Source organism: Agelaius phoeniceus, chromosome 10 (assembly GCF_051311805.1).
Source record: "Agelaius phoeniceus isolate bAgePho1 chromosome 10, bAgePho1.hap1, whole genome shotgun sequence".
In the NCBI taxonomy this organism is placed as follows: domain Eukaryota; kingdom Metazoa; phylum Chordata; class Aves; order Passeriformes; family Icteridae; genus Agelaius; species Agelaius phoeniceus.
In genome coordinates, this window is record NC_135274.1 from 16,847,075 (window position 1) to 16,867,468 (window position 20,394).

General features: G+C 42.3%; 1 protein-coding gene across 2 annotated transcripts in view; it reads right to left on the minus strand.

Moving 5' to 3' along the window:
* The window catches only part of LPP (LIM domain containing preferred translocation partner in lipoma), a 333,171-nt gene that overhangs the window by 37,129 nt on the left and 275,648 nt on the right, over positions 1-20,394 (minus strand). The gene's annotated exons all lie outside the window — the stretch shown is intronic.

The following is a 20,394-nucleotide window of genomic DNA, read 5'->3' on the forward strand; positions in this document are numbered from 1 at the left end:
TGGTGATTGTTCAATGCTGGCTGGAGACTCAGGGCTGGTGGCAATTCACAAATGGGACATGTCCTTGTACATCTTGTTTGCAGAGCTGGATCTGCAGTGTGTTCTTTGAACATGCCTGGAGGGCTGATGTCCTCTCTCTCTCTCTCTCTCTCCAGCAAACAGCTTGACCTTACAGTAATGGCATCAATTCCTCTGCCTGTCTTGTTGTGGCCCAGCAAATATTAACCTGTACAAATAAGAGATGCCCTAAGCCAACTCCCTGCACCCTGCAGTGCAGGGACACAAGACTGGGTGAATATCCTACAGCTGCAGTCCGTGAACAGTGCAGAGGACCCAAGGGTGGGTGAAGAAGACCCCTCCACAATTATGTCATTAAAGTACAGACCCTATTTAAGCACATAAAAGCAGCAAAACTCAGGCTGAGGAAGAGGTGGCACATTTTAGGCCAAAAAGAGTTATCACAGTATGAGACAAGGCCTGTGCCTCTCTTTGTAGTGCATCTATTCAGCAGTGCTGGTCTTGGTGGATCAAAACCCCTGTGCCTGCTCCCCCTGGGAAGTGTCAGTCTAACTGAGTGTGGTGGATTGTGCTAAAAGTTGTGCTTTGCAACACTGAGCTGAAGACCACTGTGGTAGCAGTGGAAAAACACTTCTCCATCCTCCACTGCCCAATGCCAGAATATCCAATGCAATGCTATGCTAGTCAGAGCACACAAACACATGGTTTGAAGGAAAAATTCAAAAGCATTTGAGTCATGGGAGTATAAAAAAATTCTCAAAAAACCAAATAGAACATATCAGTCATGTTGTAACTTGGAAAGCCAAAATTTCCTCCCAAAGACAGCAGTGATGCTGTTTCCAAGATTCCAGGACGCATCTCTGTCTGGAGCTAATAGAGACATGTTTTTTAATCCAAGTTTCAAGCCCAGTGAAATCCATTTCTGACAATAAGAACCTAGCCAGCTGAAGAAATCACACCATGCCTTCCTAACCCACCTTTTGCTCACAGGTAGCATTGTAGTCCATCCAGCTCACCCCTCCAGCACTGCCATGCCCATCGTGGTACCCACTGCACACCCCCCTGGATTAAGGCCATTTTTCACCTCCTTTTTGCAATCATCTGTATTAGCCTTGTGTTTTTCCAAGTGGGAAGGTGGAGCAGGCTGGGAGACTGTGGTGGGAAGACAAGTGCAGTCCTGACCCACATCATCCCAATGAACACTTTCATCCCTGCCTTGACCCTCTCTGGCACATCTCAGGGTATTTTCTGCATGCTGGCTTCAGCTGGAGCTGCAACAAGAGCTCTTCTGGAGCAGTCTTTTCTGTCACATTTCCCCTACATCTAAGAAAGGGCAGTTTTGGTTTTGCCCTCTAGCTGAGGCAGTTTCAGAGCTTGGGTCCACTCATCTCCAGGGCTCATTTCCTAACTACTTAAAACTACCTGGGCATATTGCAACTCCACTTTCTCTTCCTGGCTGCATCAGAGAAAATGGTCAGAACTGCCTTTTCTGGTGGAGTCAGTCCTGAACAAGAGTGAATTAGAGCATGACTAAACAACCAGGCCATGTGGGAGCTATAGGTGGAAGAAAACCTACTTTCTAGGTACTCAGATGCTGCTTGCCTTAAATACACTGAGCAAAGGTGACACCAGCACTGGGGTGATTGCAAGAGTTGTTGGTAAGGCTGGTTAAAATATCCTTCCCTAGGAGGGAGGCACCAATAACTCTCCACCATCACTCCCAAGGCACATGCATGTCAGCCCAAGCACGTGGCTTGCAGTGAGATGAAGTTATCTGGGATGAATTCCACCACAAGCATCAGACCCATTTAACAGCAATCCCCTTGTGCCCCCTTAAAGAAATAGCAGTAAAAACCAAAACAACCCCCCGCACTCCCTGTGTGTAAACATCAGCAAAAACTAAGTAGTTTAATATATTTTGCAAAAGTAAAACCAGAGTAACTGCTTTGCCTCCAACACATCAGGAACATATTATTACCACATTGTCTTCAGTGATTATTCAAGCAATGCATTTAAATGTTCAGGGAGAAGAATGTGTGCTAAAATATTGTTATGTAACACGGGGAAAATGACTAATTCTGCCCTTGATCTTTTCCTATTTTGCTCCAAGTAAGAGTCATTAGAACTCATTCTCTGGTCGAAGCACCAGCACGGCCGAATTCTGACCCAATTCCCCTGGTGGCTTTTACAGTGGGCTGATCCTATCCCAGGCAGCTGAGCTGTTCCAGAATTACTGAGCATAACTGTCTTCTGAATCAGTCCTCCAGGGCTGCACTTTTCCAAAGACAGGTGGAATAAACAATGCACATTTCCCCATGCTCCCTGCTGATGGAGGTCAGAGATCATTTACTTCCCGTTCCTCATGACTTGTGAGGAGTCTGGAGCCTCACCCATGAGCCAAGTGGGGCCTGCTCCATCCAGCAGTTGTGTGCATACTTCAGCAACTGCTGATTCACAGAGTGGGACTGCTACATGAATTCCTCTCCTGACAGCAGATGCAGAAGATGAAGACCTGTTCTGTGTATCCTTACTTTCAGTCCATTTGCATCAACAGTATACATGCAAGACAAACAGACCCGTCTGTTCTTACAGACAGCTATGAAAAGCTAACATTTTCCTATCCTAGTGGAAAAATTAAATAAAACAACAAGCAACAGTTACAAAAAAAGAAAATCAGAGTTGAAAATTTTTCCATAGTCTTTTTTAAGTTGTGACCCAATCCAACTTGTATTGGACTGAAACGTGCCCTACATGAACAGAAATAAGGTGACACTGACCCTGGGCTGTATTCACAGAAGAGTTCTAATTACAACCAGTGAGAAAAAACAATGTTGTTTAAAGCTCCAGAAAGGCCCCAGACTTCCCCTCCTAAAAGAAAATTTTGCATAGGAAATGCCTAATCCTGCCACACTTTTGAGAATCAGCTTTTTACTAGTGGGAAGGAAAAAAAAAAAAGAAAATCTGTTCTTGGGGTTTCCTTTCAAAGCTTTTAGATTCTGGTCTTCAAAACATGCTATTTAAAATTTTCATTTTGAGGGATAGCTGGGGTGAAAACAGAAGTTCTCAATGATCTTCAGCTGAAATCCATTTCTTGAGCAACTTTCTCCCTAAGTCACTTTCTCCCATCCCTAAGGAGAGGCAGGGATGGGTTTTAGCTCTCACAGGGCTGTGTTACCCCATCAGGTGATATATCACAGCTCAAGTATCTTCAGTCCTGATCAGGCTGGGCTTGGTTTGTTATCCTTCCTATAACCTCCAACTAGGAGCATAATACTGTGCATGATTAGATAGGATGGACAAGTCTATATCTTGCTTAGCTTAGAATTAAGAGGGAGAAAATTTATTGAAATCAAGTATCTGGGATTTATCCAGATATTTCCACAGCCAGAATCCAGCACCTTGGGGCCAACCCTATAACATTGTCTCCCTTTTCCTAAGATTGAATTCAAAGGCACTCGTGAAGCTCATCACTGCATTAGCTCATTCCAGTGAGATTTACCCAATCTGCCACAGAGATCCTAATTGTCACCCACTGGACACCTGATACAACACTTCTGATACTTTTAATTAACCACATCCAAAATAAAATTACCAGCTCAGTCCTCAGTGAGTCTGACCTGAAAGCATGTCCCCTCAGTGACAGCGAGGGCTGCTCTAAGTGAAGGAAAATGCATCAGCTTGCTAAGGGATGGTGAGGCAGAAAGTCCCTGACCATACCAGGAAGTTCTGGAAGGCAAGCAAGGCTCCTTCTCCAGCTAGAGCACCAGGGCTTATTTTGCAATTAGGCAAGAGAAGATAAAGGGACAAGCAAATTTCCTGCTGTGATGGGGCATTTGCAATGCAGTCCCTATAACTGCATCTCATTCCTAGCAGTACCAGTCTACACAGCCCTGGGTTATTATGTAGTGTCTTGGACTGCTTAGAGGTAATAAGCATTCACCGAAAATGGACTGCTATTAGCCACTGGCAAAAGCTGAATATAATAGTGCCAGCACTGGAATATGTTTTCCACCCATTTACAAGAGAAGTAAAATAACAGGAGGGAAAAAAAAAAATCACATTTGCCAGTGTTTGGAGCGTAGTGTGCTCTACATACAATTATCGAGAGAATGACAGGAAATTGACCCATTTACTCAGAAAAGTTCCTATCGTGTTCTGCACTATTTCATTTCATGCCCATTTGAGAACAAGTCATTTCTCTTCAGGGCAGAAGATAAATTGTCAGCTCGTACACACATCTCTTTCCATTGCCAGGCACAAAAATATCACAAAGAAACATTTTCCTGCCCTCTGCTTAATTTTCTTCTTCTTCTTCATCTTCTCTAATAAATGGTGTTAACTATAAAAGTCAACAGACTGTAAATAAACTCCATTCTATTCCTTCCTTACCTTATGATTGATTTTTGGATATAATGTATTCCACCCACAAGGTCTCTTGTCTGATTCAACTGCTTTTCTCAGCACCAAAGAAAAATCAGATAACCTCGGTGGAATAGCTTCATGTAAAAACAGAAACATTTGGCAACCACAGTTTTCCTAATGGCACACTGCAGTACAGGCTATAGAGCACATCAGTGCCCAGCTCTGTGTCAGTATGGGGAGAGTTCTGGGTATTTAGGCTGCCAGCAGGGCCATTTCAGAGATAGCATCAGGAAAAGGTGCTTGGGTTATGTATGGACACCTTGGACAGGGCGTGGGGAAGCCCCAGGCAGCTTCCCAGTTTGGGCTTTGCCCATTTGAGCCAATCACTTCTCCTCTCTGAATGTGCTTGACAGAGGGCAAAAGAGCAACTGGATCACCATCATGGATGGGAAATTCACACAAAAATTGCTCTCTTCAGGACCCAGAGACCTGAAGACAGCAAGGTCCATGGGGAGAGGCAGCATGTGCAAGTAAGAAGAAAAAAGGACATCATGGAAACAGCTCTATCTACAGCCTAAGCTCAGGTTTCTAGAGAACTGAGCTTGCTGCTCCTGCTCCATTCAAGCAGCAGTGCTCAGCTCTGGTTAATATCAAGGACATCAATCAGCAGAGAATCCCATGGCATCCCTGATGGAGGTGCCAGCAGTCTGGGTTTGCAAGAACACAGGTGTCTCCTGTGCTGTACAGCTGAAGAACTGCTAATGTAAGGATGAGCCTTGGGCACAGAGGAGCCAGCATGGCAGTAATTCTGTACTCCCCAGCTCCTGTCAGATCCATCAAACACCATTTCAGTCCACAGCTGGTTTCTCACACCAGTTTCTTGAGGTTTAAATTAGAGCAGCTCCACAAACCCCCAGTTCACACAACTTTTCCTGCAGCTGGCACATTGGCCAGCACACCCCAGCTTATGTTCCAGCCCTTGCTCTGCAAGGTGCAACTTCTTTCACGTGCCCATAGTGCTGAACAAGACACTGCTCATTTGCTCTGGAACTCTGTATTCAATCTCATCATTTAACACTGTTCTTTCACCTGAATAGTAGCTTCCCTGTGCTCTTCCATCCTGGAGCATCATTTCTAGGAGTGAAAATTACCAATCATTTGGAGCAGGAAATGAGATGGAGAAGTGAGCTCAGAGCCAGAACCAGCCTCAGTAGCTGCAGCACTCTATTCCTATACTGAGCATAGCAAAACTCATGTTTTGCAGAGAAACCAGTCATGGAAAGTGTTATTCAGGCTTTGACTATGGTGAAGATATGGGATGGGAATATGCAGAATATCAGCTTGGGAAGTGCAAAGGAAAGAAGAGCCCTTCTTCACAAACAAGCAAAATAATCAAGGTTCTGCTAATTCACATCTGGACTTCTTCCCCTCTCCCCTCTCAAAAGGGATTAGCAGAATAACAAAAGGAGGAATTTTCAGGTCAAGAATCATATGGAAATTATAGTCAAAACCAAATTGCTTGGATCTGGTCTTTGTCCCAGGGAAAAGCTGTTTGCTCCTGCTTAGTACAGAGCCCAGCCTCTAAAACCTGGAGTCTGCACATGCCTACAGGGAATGTGAAAAAGAAGGAGAGAGAAATAAAACAGCTCCCTACCTCACAGTGAGAGGGTTTTGTTCCTCTCTGGCCAACAGTACAGACACCTAGACATGTGTAAGAGAACAACAGAGATCATTACCTGCTGGGGAATAGGATTGCTATTCCCCTCTATGAGGGCAGCCGGATTCACTCAACTCCCTAGGAAAAACAGTAGAAGCATTAAGAGACACTTTTTTACCTGTCTTCATCAGCTAAGGAAAGAATTTCCTGTGGCTAATTACACATTTTAGCACCAAGGTAGTGATTGTCCTCTAACTGTAAACATCTGCTTCCAGCCTGGGGGAGAGCCCAGCTCTGACCACAGTTCCTTGGGCACTGGCACTGGGCAGACAAGACAGGATGGTGGTCCCTCAGCTCCAGCCCCAGCACACACAGCTATGGGAACATGACCATTTCTGAAACGGGATTCAGCACTGGAGGTGCCAGCTCCTGACTGTGCGCAGCCTCCTGCTATGTGCCAACCCCATCCAGTCCTTTGCCCAGCTGCCCACCCTGCCTGATCAAAGCCCACAGAGGCCTTTGGGTTCGTTACCAGGAGCTGAACTCTTCCCTTAAGGTCAGATTCAAAGCCCACCACTCCACATATCTGTGGCAATTTTCCCACTGATGGGATAGAGTTCCAGTTTTCAATCAGGTAATAGCTTGCTGCTTACCCACAGACCAGGCTCACTGGGCTCACTCTTGGTCCCTTAGAAGACAACCAAATTCTTCCTAACATTGAGAAAAAGGAGACAGGGCTCTTCAAATGCCCCACTCCCTCACCTTGCTTCCTCTTCCTTTATTTGTAAGTGTTGAAGTATGAGGTTCATATTAATGCCACAGCCCTGAAGTTCTGTTGATTGCCACCCAAGGGTGAGACCAGGGATGTAACCCATCCACCACCTGTGCAGGAGGAAACTCCTTTGCACAGTTGGAGAAAATTTGCCTCCAACTTCCCACCTCACTTCATACATAAATTCTCATATTCTCTCCACATGAAAAAAAAAAAAAAAAAAAAAAAAAAGAAGGAAGAAGGAAAACAAATATCTTCCTCTGCCAATACATACATGTGTACACATGCACAAATACTTAGGAAAAATTGAAGAATCTGTAGATGGAGGGGTTAGTGCCAGATTTTAAAATTATTAAACATTATGTACAAAGAAAACATAATGAGCTCCTATGGGATGTAGAAAAAATTACCCATGAATGAGAGGAAAATGGATAACCACTCCTGGGTTTGCCACTGGTGAATTATTTAATAATCACTCCCCAGCAGATGGAATATATTTATCTACCCCATTGGAGCACACTTTGCAATTTATTTATACTGCTTTAAATATGATTATTTATTTAAAAAATAAACAAGGTAACCACATGGGAAAAGGGAAGGAAACAAATTTAGAGGGGGGAAAAGTATGGTTTGTGCTTTTCAGTTAATTTTAGGGAATTTCCACTAAAATTAACTTGAATCTTCCTTACTTTTACTTTAAAAAACAGAAAGTGAAAATTCTTTTGATCAAGCCAGTCTAGATTCTTCACACACTCAAGAGGATCACTTTGTGAGATGGGGTCTATATCTCGTGTCTTTCATTAGACCCATTGTCTTGGGCACCACACATCAGATTCAGCTCCTATAAATTTTAAAGAAAATATTTAAATTTGGATCAGTGGGAGCAGGCCTACAACTTAGACTAATTTGTTTTATGGGATCCAGTCCTTTATCTAAGTTAGAGTGACTCTAACCCATGGCTCAAACAGCACTCAGCCTTGCCATTTAATTAGCTACTTATTCTAAAATGCAAAGGGTGCCATTTAGCAAAGTTTGAAAATGCAAAAGGTACCCTTTAGTACCGTATAAGTGCATAAGTGAACTGCCGGCTTCTAAAATTAAAGCAGCAGTTGTGAGCAAAAGGCTCTGCCCACTCAACAGCTAAGTGTATTACTGATAATTGAAGACTGACTTGGACAAACCTGAGGGAAGGTCCACAAGAGGAAGGAATACCTTTTCTGGGCAAATGCCAAATCATTTCAGATTGAATTCAGGCTTCCAGATTCTTCCTGTGCAAGTCTGTGTGTATGTACAGGTACACATTAGCCATGGAGAGCTGCACAGAAACTCTATTACCCAGCTGGGCACAGATGTTTTTAGGAGTTGGAAATATCTGGGAGAGGGAAGGTCAAGAGAAACCCTGCAGTGTAATACAAGCTTGCATACTTTGCCCGAAGAAAACAAAAAAAACCCCAACCCAAAGCCCTAAACCACTGCTCCCTCACCAAAGAATAAACTACTTGCTGTTGGTGAAACCTCTTCACAAATTTTTCAACAATCCATTCTGATTTTCTTTAAAACCAGTGAAGTTTGTTTATAGATCTCAAATGTGAAGAGTCCCATGATGGTTATTGGAGACGTAACATTTTCTAAAGTGACTAAAGAATTACATGACTTACTACTAAAAGTTTAAGTCTCATTGTCAAGAGTGGGTTAGCAAACCAAAAGGAGCCAATTCCTCAGTCATTTATGCGCTTTTGAAAAAGTTTCCCCAGGTCCTGATGATATTTTCTCTCTCACACCTTGCTTCACCTTCCCAGGCCAAGAAAATCTGCAACTAAGATGAATCAAGAACAGGTATTTTGTAAAAGATTTCACCTTAAAAAAAATAGAAACCAGATAGACTAAAATCCAGCTGCAGGCATGGATGTCAGTGTTTTACCAGCTAGCTAGTTCAGCAAAAGGGCTGCTCTATAAATAATCCAGTATAGCGAATGTTTGAAGTAAAAATGGACTACTAGAATACTCAGTTCAGGTTGAGGAGACCAAACCAACATGTCCTCCTTACTAGGAAAAGACTCAAACATAGGCAAATCCTCTCTTGAACTGGGAGTGCTGCACTTCCAGCAAAAAATCCAAACTAACCTCTACAATCTCAACATCCTGGAAGAGTAAAAGCACATTCACTGTGTATTATTTCTGGAAAGAGAGAGATCAGATTTCCAATATTACTTCCACCAGAACAATCCAACACATGAAGACAGACAGTACAGATGTGCACAGATGTCTCTGGTGGGATGTGGACAAGGGAGCCAAGTCCTCCCTACATCCTCCTGAGACAGAAAGATGGAAATGTCAAACACCTTGTGCGGTTGTGCACTCGTTTATTTTAAAGACAGAAGGGATTAAATACATCTACATAAAGGAAAGGAAAAGTGTTTAAACAACAATAAAAAAAAGATTTAGTGGCATTAATAAAGAACTCCCTTAAACCAGCATGTCACCATTAAAGAAATTAATAGGGCATGCAAGACATTTCAGTGGAAAGTGAGCAGTGCTCACATTAGAGCCTTTAAAGTTTTCACATGACCTCATGACAGACTACGGCATTCCTGTGCAAAAGTACCCTCTAAAAAAGAGATGGGGGCATTCAAGTCTATAAAAGAGTGATTTTAAAATTTAAATGATATGGTCTAAGTCTAAAATGCAAAGGTTAAGGGAATATTAGAAGGGCAATAATTCTATCTGATTAAACTTTTATCCAAAGTGACAATAAAATGTTCAAAATGAATTAAGGACTTTATTAACAGATGCAGAGGCTCTATAAAAAGAGTTTGAAATCTAAGTACCAGAGAGGAGAGGTTTTATTTTTTTTTTTGTCTGGATGGAGGTGATATTACTATAAAACTTTAATCTTATTGCCATGCCACAGTGAAAGTAAAACTGTCAGAGGTAATACAGCAAATCAAGATTGCTTTCTCCCCCTACTCTGTTGCAAGGGCCTCTTTCCAGAATATAAGAATATGCATGTTCTGTGCATGGCATTGTTCCTATAGGTGATAGACACATGTGGACAGGTTATGGGCTGATGATTCACCTGGGCTTCTGCTGGTTGCAACAGTCCCAAGGTGGTAACTACAGGCAAATTATATGGACCATTTCAAATCAGAACTTAGCAAAAACTGGTGCTGTGCCACCAGGGACTCTAGAGAACATTTCAGCTTTTCCAAAACAGAATTCACTATTTCAGGACAGTTTTAGACATTTTACTTGTTTATTAGTACCTGTATGTAGTAAGAGGATAACCATTTCCAAGCCCTTGAACAAAGGCATTTCACTACTTTAGAATGATCAAGTTTAAGCCAGCCATAAACTTGTGGAACAGGATAAAAAAACAAGACTTTTCTGAAAATTATTGCTAAATGCTAGATGTGATTTAGAGCATGGCTAAGCTCCATCAGGGCCTTTAGCAGCCACGATTTCGGCCATCACTAATTTTTCCTTCTGTTTTGCTGCTGCTAAATTCTGGTAACTTGGTTGCCTTGGTGATGGCTGCAGTGCCTGTGGCAGATGCACTGGAAGACATCCTGCTAAGTGGTTTGGCTTTTCTGGGAACTCTTGAGCCTTTTTCATGTTGGCAGGAATGCTGTGATGGCCACCTGTGCCTGTTCCACCACCCTCTGACCCTCCAATGCCAGCACCGGGCACAACCTGGCCCCCAGCCTGCCCCTGTCACACCCTCCATGGGAGGACCCAGGGCTCAACCTCTCTCAGCCCCCACAGAGCCCCATCCTGCTACAGCTGCCCCCATTCCTCGCTGAGGAGCCCAAAAGGCACCTTTAGGGATTCCCACATCCTCCTTTGGCCCTGCAGCACCCACAAGAAAAGCACAGCTCCTCAGAGGAGCAATCGACTGCAAATTGCCAGGGAATCTAGGACGTCAAACAAATATTTTTCTTTTCACAACAGAACATAAATATTTGGCAGCACATTTAATTTAAAAAGTCTAGAAGTTACTCAAAGAGATTGGCGAACGTTGCTATGATGTTCATTTGCTTCCTAAAATGTGACCAGTCACAGATGGCTTGCTGTAGGAAATATTAAATAAATTTTTTAAAGTGTTGTCTGGCTTGAACACAGATTGCATTTACACAGATATCTTTGTTGGTGGGATGCCAAGATGGTGTATTGGTTCAAACATGACCTTAAACAAAAAACTACCTTGTCAGGAGCTAATGGAATATTCATACTTAAAATCTCAATCCCTGATAACATCTGAGAATTAATTTACATTTCAACACTTATTCCCCCCAACCCCCCCCACCCCTTGCTGTATTTCCCTTCACAAACAAGGGAAAGTATCTGGGTTTGATCAGCAGCAACTTTTAGGTTTTGGGCGCAATAACCATTACTTTTTATGTCTTTGAAGCAGTTGAAAAACCTCCTACATGAAAAAGGTTAAGTGACAGGAGAATCTGGAAGGCCACTCAGTGTTAAAGAGTCAAACAGCAAGGATGCAAATACAATGAGCTGCAGCATTAAACACATTAGTAGATTGACTTCAGCAAGAAAACAAAAATCAAAACAATACGAAGATTTTTTTTGATGGCCAGCATCTGCAGGAGCACATTCCTATAGCGACTAAAGACTATCGAATCTGTGCTTCATAACCTCACACCAAAGAGGTCACAAAGATTCTTGGTTTAGTTCTTTCCATAAAGCTCTATTTTTAAAAAGAACAAAAACCTTTGAAACATGGGCATGTAACATAAGAGCGGCCACCAGTTCCTAACTGCCTGCACTTCCTGCACTGCCTCAGAGAGCTGCGTGGCAAGTCTGCTTTGACACTTACAGCATCAGGTTGGTGTGGAAAACCTCCATGGTGCTTCTGTGTCAAATGTTTGTCAGGAAACAGCAGCCAGGGAAAAGCAGGGACAACGCTGAGCGGATTTCATCACCGTTTTCAGCAATCCAGGTGCCCCATGAGTTCCATGCTCACCGACGTGCGCGGTGCCATCCCTGCCTAGCCCCCACAGAGGCGTCGCAGAGATGGGCACACACTGGGGCACCTCACTGACCACAGCAACCTCTCTGCTCCTGTGAAGGCTGCTACCTACCAGTGCACAATTATCTCTTGTCCCCAGCAAATGCCACAGCACCAGAGTTAAGCTATAATGTGGTTTTGCTTCTGCCCAAAATACCCCAGTGGATTATTTCTCTCTTCTGTCAATATTGTACTTGGACCACAGCTTTGTAATCAATGCAGATGAGATGAAACAATAGTCTTACAATTTGCTTTGTCCCAACGTGAGTACCAAACACTCTCCATATTCTTAAAATCAAGAAACTTTTTCCCCTTTCATGATTCCCATTTGTTGTACTTTCCCTACACTGGCATTATTTTGTTTTTTTCCAACCAGAAATCTCCCAAGCCCACTGGGGTTTCTGTGTGCGTGATGGCAAGTTAAACAGTTTCCCCCACTGCAAACAAACATCACATGCACACAAATCATGTCCTGGAGTGAAAAGCAGAGGCAGACACTAGAGGGAGGATCGACTCACAGACTGAGCTTTTGCCAGAGCAAATTCCTTGGAGTGTGGCTTCACCAAGGAGACGGCTCAAGTGGCATGCTGCAAGAGCCTGCTGGGCTGCCTAGCACTCAGGCTTGCAAATCACTGTCTGGACTGAAGGAAGAGGGTATCTGGAATTGAGAGTGAGCAAGACAAGATTTTGCTCTCTTCAAGGCTGCTCAGGGAACCATCCTTGCTAAATCCAAACACACCAGTTCCAGGACAGATTCAACTCTGTTACTCACAGGTACTGCAGCGTGCTTTGCCAGCAGCTCTGCACAGGGGCACTGGCAAAAATAAGCAATACTTAATGGTTTGTTTACTTCAGTGAGTTCCAATTTTTTTGTGTCTGGACATTGCAGTGCTTTAACATCACTGCATTAGAGAGGACAAAGCTCCATAATACACAGATCTGATGGAAACACACACCTAAATTACAGGCCCTGTTTCAAATACATTACAGCCTTTTCAGAATAATTGTCTTCAGCAGTTTGAATTGACAAATAACTATGCAGGGTTACAAGCAAGCAGTAGGACTACTTGGAAAGGAAAACTGTCATGGTGCCTTCCACCCTCTTGGGTTTTCCAAGAGCCCTCACTAAGCTTTCAGATGCTCGTTCTTATTCCTGTGCAGTCTCTAAACAGCAGTGATTGGAAGAGGGGAAGAAAAGAAAGGAAGCTCCTTCACCTCAAGATCCTGGCAGGCTGAACTGCAAATAGGTAGAAAATTGGGGCGTGGAAAACCTGAGCTGTGTAGTGCAGGATGTGTTTGTGGTCCTGGACACGTAATTCAAGCTCAGAACCAGAACAAGCAAGGCTAGAAAAACATCCCTAGGTCTGCCCATGCCTAGACCTTAACCATTCCTAAGAGATGTTTGTCCTGCCTGTCCTTGAAGGCTTCCAGCAATGGAGATCCATGATCTAAACAAACTGCATTTAAACTTCTCAGGGTCAGATCTCCATCTGCAATATGGAGACAACACTGTTGCCTTTCCCATAGACTTGCTGTTTACCAAGAAGTTTTTCAGAGACAAAGACTTTCATTCACTGACACACCACAGTGAGAGTTCATTACAGTGGTATCTCCAGATGCTGCTCAGGCAGCAGAGGGTGAAAGCAGCAAGTAGTTTACTGAGGAGGTGGTGAAGAACAGATGAAAGAAAAGAGATGAACACTGTAAAAACTGGATGTAACTTGCCAATAACCATCTACACTTAACTGCAAATGAGGAAGATACTACAAAGATGTTATTCTTTCCTTATAAGCCATTTCTGCTAGCTTGCAAAGGCAGCAAGCTTTGGGATACATTCCATAGGGAAAGCTCAACACACAGCTAAAATCCATTGCTAAATGACTTCGCCATCCCCTCTACTGTAGCATGATCCCTAAGTGGATCTATAGCCAGGAACCATAAAATCCCATTAGTCCTGCAGAGAGGGAGACTATTTTCTTCCAAAGAATATACAGTTGGTCAGTGGAATTCACCCCGTAAGGCAAGAAATTCACTGAATGGCAGCAGCTGGTCCTTCACAGTATCATCTTTTCAGTCACTAAGAACTCTTCATTTCCCATGGTATAGTTTTTCTAGATTATACACGTCAAATCAATGCTTAGTTCATATAATCAAAATATGAAAAATGCCTCTAATTATAAAAGCACAAGGCAGAGACAAGACTACAATTCAAGCTGTTGTGGCTGCCAACACACACAGGAGGAAAGATCTGGATTCTAGCAAGTCGTCACAAAAATCCCAAGTAAGCCCAGGTGTGGAGGAGGACTCATCACTTAGTATGGACACATTTTTAAATAGGGGCCATGAAAAGGAATGAAAAGTGATCCATACCTAACAAAACTTTGCACCACCAAGACATCAGTGAACAGTTCATCAGCATGTCATGCCCAATCTCCCAACACAAACGTATCTATTAAAACACTGTCCAGCACTATGGTACTTTACCAAAAATATCCCCCTTGTGACACTGTTCTCATTGGTAGCATGAAGTTGCTTTACCTCCACAATCCATAGCTGGTCTTCCTCTAAAGCAACACTCCAGTCAGCTTTCTGGAAAGTCAATTACACCAAGGTATATTGGTCTCAGAATCCATCACCAAGGTGAGCTCGGTGCAATTCTTGGCAGGGGTCGCTCTCATGTCTTCCAAGAACACTATGAATTTTCCTTCTTACAGGCTTGATTTGCGGGCTTCTTGTCCTGTCCTTGTTGGACAGGAAGATGAATTGGCCCTGTCTTCTTTAATATGAGCCTCTGGGTCTCTACAGAAGAGTCTCTGTAAAGCATTACCTCATCATCTCACAGTACACTTTCTCCCCTTTCTTTATAATTCCAGTTTAGAAAGGAGGTTATTGACCTCTGCTGACTCCCCCACCCATCCACCCCTGCAAAGGAACCTTTTCTCTTGCCTTGTGACAAAATAAGAGGCATGACCCATCCCCTGTAACAGCTGGTAGGCCACTGAAAAACAGATGCAGTCTTCCAGAGGGTCAGCTAAGTTCAGCTGTCCCAGTTCTGACAGAAGCTGCTTCATCGACATATTCTCTCACACGTTTTTGTACCTCCTAGACCTGGACTCCTGGAAACTCCAGGTGCAGCTTATGTAATAGCATCCCGTCCTCCTATATCTGTGCCCTGATTGCACAAGAACATTTACCCCTCAAAGTAGTAGAGTTGAGCTTATGGCCACTATTCCTCCTCCACCTGCTGTCTCTATTTTTTATATCAGCTGTTGCTGGGTGGTATCAATAGAAAGGACTGTTACACTCTTAAAGGGATTTACTAATTTTTCACTTCTACAAACAATCAGTTTATTAGATGTAACAGATTTCCCTTGACAATATGTTTTTTCCATTGAACTACCAACTGGGCGCAGACTAGCACAATTATCAATGCTAATAATCAGTAGCCTGTGAGCAAGCCAGAACTCTGGACCTGTTTTGTGGCTGCTATGCCCACGGACCACTTCTGTTGAGGGTAAGAAATACCCAGGGCTGAGCCTGCTGCTGCCTGGCACAGCCCAGCTCCATTTCTGTGCCACAGGAGCTGAGCCTTAATGCTTTTCGATCCACGGGTCACAGGTTCAGCTCCCTGCTGCCGATGACTCACACAGGAGCTCCGAACTAAAACTAGCAACACCAGCTTTTTTCTAGGAGAGGATTGAAGAGCAGCATTGATCTCAATGAAATATTTCGAGGGCAGAAAAATTCCACCATGCAAAGAGTGCGTGACTTCTCTTTAGTTTATTTTATATTTTTGTTCCAGTTGTCATTTTGAATTCAAACTCTTTGGAAAGCAGGCATAATAGTCTTAATGATCCCATTGAGCAGTTTAAATTCAAATTGTGGAGCACTTGCAATACCATGCTGGCAGCACTTTCCATAAATTACTCTCAAATTCAATACGTTGCTTGACAAAAACAAGAATAAAGGCCTTTTTACTTTAAAAAGAAGAAAACTTGTATCATAAAAAAAAATCTTTAAATTATAGTTTCTCTTTTCTGGTCCAATTTAAATTGTTACATAGTTGCTAAATTAGTGCTGTAATCCCTGCTTACAAATTGCAGAATTATTTTTAAAAATAGATGTAGTTTTACTGCAGGGAATAACCTTACACTTCAAACCCGATGTGCTGCAGGAAGCCGCTCTTGCACAGCTTTCAACCAGCCACACTCACGTGCACACAGGGCGAGGTTTTCAATATCAGTCACATTGAAGCCAATAGCAGTCTCACCAGAGATTTCAGTGAGCACAAATTGAGTTAACACTGACATTTTAGAATGATTAGCAAATTTAAGCTTTCCCAGGATGCTCCATGGCATCAGCGGCTCTCATTGTACCATTTCTTTAAAGCATTTCTCTTGTGTTCTGTTTTGAACTATCTTCTACTGAACTGCAGCCACTGATAGGCCAGGAAGTTAGAAGATTTTAAGAGAAAAAAAACCCTCTAAGATATACTTTTTCTGCTCACAAAACAAGTAATTGGGGGGTGAGGGGGCAGGGGAAGAAAAAAAAACAAACATGGAGCACTATGATCCCAAGTTCAAAGCTGGGGAACAGAAATAACCAGGACAAGAGTCCCATGCATAATGGGACTTCTTCCTTCAAGCACTTCCACAGCTTCAGTACTATGGAAAGATAGTATTTCACCTGCAAAAAATCCTTATAAGTGATCTTTGGGGATGGGTTTAAGATACTGTTCTCAATACCTCACAGTTCTCAGCAGAAATAGGAAACCTCAATCCCTGGGTCTCCACAGGGCTCTACAGAGCATACCCACCATCTGCCCTGATCTAGCTTGACAGAAATGAGAGTTTCTTTCTTCTCCTCCTTCAACCAATCCTTCACCATTTCTAGCCCACCACTTCTCTGAAGTCTTTCATCTGACTCTGGCTATTTCTGCTATTTCCCCTTCCCAGTTCCACCATGGTCCTGTCCTCAGGTGGGTCACATTGACTGGGACACAACAGAAGAAACCCTGAGAGGCCAGGAGCATCAGCAAGATCTTGCTGCTTTCTGCATTAAGTGCAGGAGCCCCTCCCAGCCCTCACCTCAGAGTGCACATCTCTAGCTGCCAGCCACCAGACTGTCAGGAGAGGGGAGTAAGAATGGAAGAAAATTTCCACATCCTGGAGAAAGTTATCTGGACATCAAAGAACACCCCATTCACAAAACAGCAGCATCACTCTTGCCAGACTGGTGTGTCTGGTTAACCTTGTGCTCAGTCCTTACGATAACACGGTATTTGGACAGCAGACAGCTGGCACTGCTCAACATCTTGCTCTTCAGTCTTTTATAACAACAGTTCCACTGATATTACGCTTCGCCTTTTCCCTGCTCTCAGTCCAGTGTTAAAATCTCTTCAACTACTTAGAGGAAGCAAACCAAATGTTCTTTTGTCAGTAATTTGCCCTGTAAGGGAGGGGGGAAATATACTGATAACATACTGCAGACACGGCATTCATCACGTGCACAGCAGTGCACTGGTTACACTGGAAACTCTATCATGGTATTTCAAATGTTAACTTGACTGTCATCATGACTGGGAAACATCTGTTTCCTATTAACACTTTAGTTTTTACAGTTGCTTTTAGTTCAGCAGAAGAGTCTTAATGGAGAAGGCTGGTACTCTTTTAGAAATAACATCAATAATGAAAGAATCCTTGGATGCAGAGCAAAACCAGCAAACACATTGGCAACAGAACTCGCTGCACTCAGAAGATGTAACAGGAAATGATAGTGATGGGCTTTTGGGTGGGAGGATTTTTGTGTGAAAGAAATTAACTGTGGTACTCAAATTCCCATTAAGAAAAATATTTCTTTTCAAACAGGTGATTGATTTCCTTAGATGTTAATTCAGACTTTTGGGGAATTTCATCTTAATTGGATCACTGATAAATAAAACCAGAAACAAAAACAACAAAGAAAACCCCTTCTGCAGGCTATTTAGGCTTGGTACTGACTAACCAGTAATTAAATACAGCTCTTCACAGAAGTCTTAATTATGGCTTCACTACACCACAGCTAAGAAGAGTCACACAACAAATTGAGAAGATTAGCCAATTCTAATTGTTTAAAAACATTTATTTTTATTTTTGTGCATAGTTTTTGTGTGCATAAGGCCACAAGTCACACCAGTGAATTATTAAAAAATAATCTAAGGTTTCAAGAATTTATATATCACAACTAGGCCAGTGTTACTAGGCAAGTATTTGTTTATTTTCTTTATATCAATTAAGCCTCTATGACTTGCGTAAGAGGTCAAGAGTTTTCGACTTGGGAAAATAGGGATGTGTGCTAGAAATCAGTGTGAATTAGGTAGACCAGAAACAAGTTTCACTGAATTACTCACACTTACACCAGCTGAGAACCCTGTTTTCTCAGCTGGCCACTGCCATGAATTAGCTGTGCAGTTTTGGGCCAGTCACATCTGCTGCACCTTCCATGGGAATTCAGCTCCAGAGGAATTTGAGTCAAGGTACTTCAGTCCCACTGAGTTTCTACAGATCTAGGATTCCTAGTATCCAAGCTATTTTCTGATAGAGGGACTTTGGGAAACAAAAAATTCCCCACCCACCTTCAAAAACCAAACACCAAAAAACCCCCTAAAACCAATCAACCAACCAACAAAAAAGAAAGGGGAAAAAACCCCAAGCCAAAACAAAAATAATCAGAGGCTACAATTCAGCAGAATGTGGCTAGACAGGCTAGATTTTAAGCAGGTCATTAAGACTCAGAGTTCAGGATAACTGCATCACACATCTAAAGGCATCTAAAGACAAAAGCAGTCAGACTGCGCCTCATCAATTTAAGGGTCTCATTCATCTGCAAGAATAACTTGCAAGCCTAGCTCAAAGCCTCAGTGTACTTAAGCATTCATTATCCTGCTGAAGCCAATGCAGGCTTCATTCCACTGAAAAATCAATGAGACATATGCTCTAGGACACAAATTCCTCAGGCCTAAAGCCAGAGGATGGCAGAAGCCTAGATCCCTTGTAGATCTGGCTTTCAACACAGCAGAGTCCTGAGATTTCTGAAAGACACTGAGACATAGGCTCCCAACACTTGTTTCTTCCACATTTAAGAGTTTAATTTGTGCTTGGGTTTTTGTTTTTTTTTTTTTTTTTCCTTACTGCATCAGACTGCCAGCTTCCTGCTTCCCATTTTTCACTCACAGTACCAGCTGCCCAGCTACATATATGTAGCCCCATCAGCATTGCAATCCTTTCCCCTGCATGTGCAGCAGCAGATGGATCCAGACGTGTTTTGGGTTAACTCCACAACCATGTTTTTGTGGACTGCATGGATAAACATTTAAAGGCCCCTTCTGGTTATATAAAAGGAAGCTATTAAACGTTTACTCTTTCTTCTATACTCAGAGCTGCAAAGCCCTATCACAGAACATACAAACGCAGATGCAACCAGGCAATTATCGTTCCTTTATCACTTAAATAGATAGAAGATAAATTTGAAAGAAAATGAGGAACAGAATCCTTCTCCCTTTCCTTTTTTATCCTTTTATCTCCCAATGTAGGAAGTTTACTGAACCCTTGCCAACAATTCACTCAGGCTAATGAAGTGTATAAGTAATGGGATTAAATAATCTTAAACCATTACTAGTGGCTAATGCAGATGTTTTCCCAAACTAAAGCAGATGAGTGGTGTAGAATGCGTGCTTGATTTAAAAAAGAAGAAAAGAAAGTATCAATCTGCAAGCAGATGAAGTCAATTCCAGCCTGAAGTCAATGAAATGTTTAATTCTAGTTACATAAAGTTGCTCCAATTATATTATGAATGCACCTTTCTAAAGTCTTCAGTGCTTTGCACGTGGTTAAACTTGCCACAAAATGAAACTTAAATTTTTTATGGTGCCATCATTTTAGTGCAAACAAAAACAGAAATTATTTAAAAGGTACATATTCCACCAAAAGACCATTTAGCTTTTAAAATCAATTTAACAAGGCCCATCTATCACTGCCAATGTAAGTAAGACACAATCCTCCCTTTTTATACTCAGTATTTTTGTAACAATCTCACTGTGAAGGCTCTGTAGAAATAGAGAGAACAACAAAATATTGATGCCATTTTCAGAAATATTTTAGTATTATTGCTCTAATTATCACTGGAATGACAGAAATGTCATGAAAAACATCAATTTTTACTTTTAGAAGTGTAAATCCAATTATCCAGTGTTTGTAAGAACTCAAAACTGGAAGTTTAAAGAAAGTTCTGTCAGTGTTTTAAGAGTGTTCCAGCGCTTTTCCTACTCTAAGTTACAAGGATAATCCTTATATACTGGTTGCTAAGGTCAGACCAAGGTAAAGCCTCAGGTACATTATGGGATGTTTCTTTAATTTGCACCTGTGCAACTGGTTCCAGCTACTTGTTACGGGAGCCTCTTAAAATGTGTAGCTCCTCAGAGCAACTGTTAATTGTTTGCTTTAAGACCTTGCTGGAGGCATGAAATGAAATTTTAGGGTAATGTAAGCTTCAAAAGACATTTAATCCAAAGACCCTTAGCTCAGT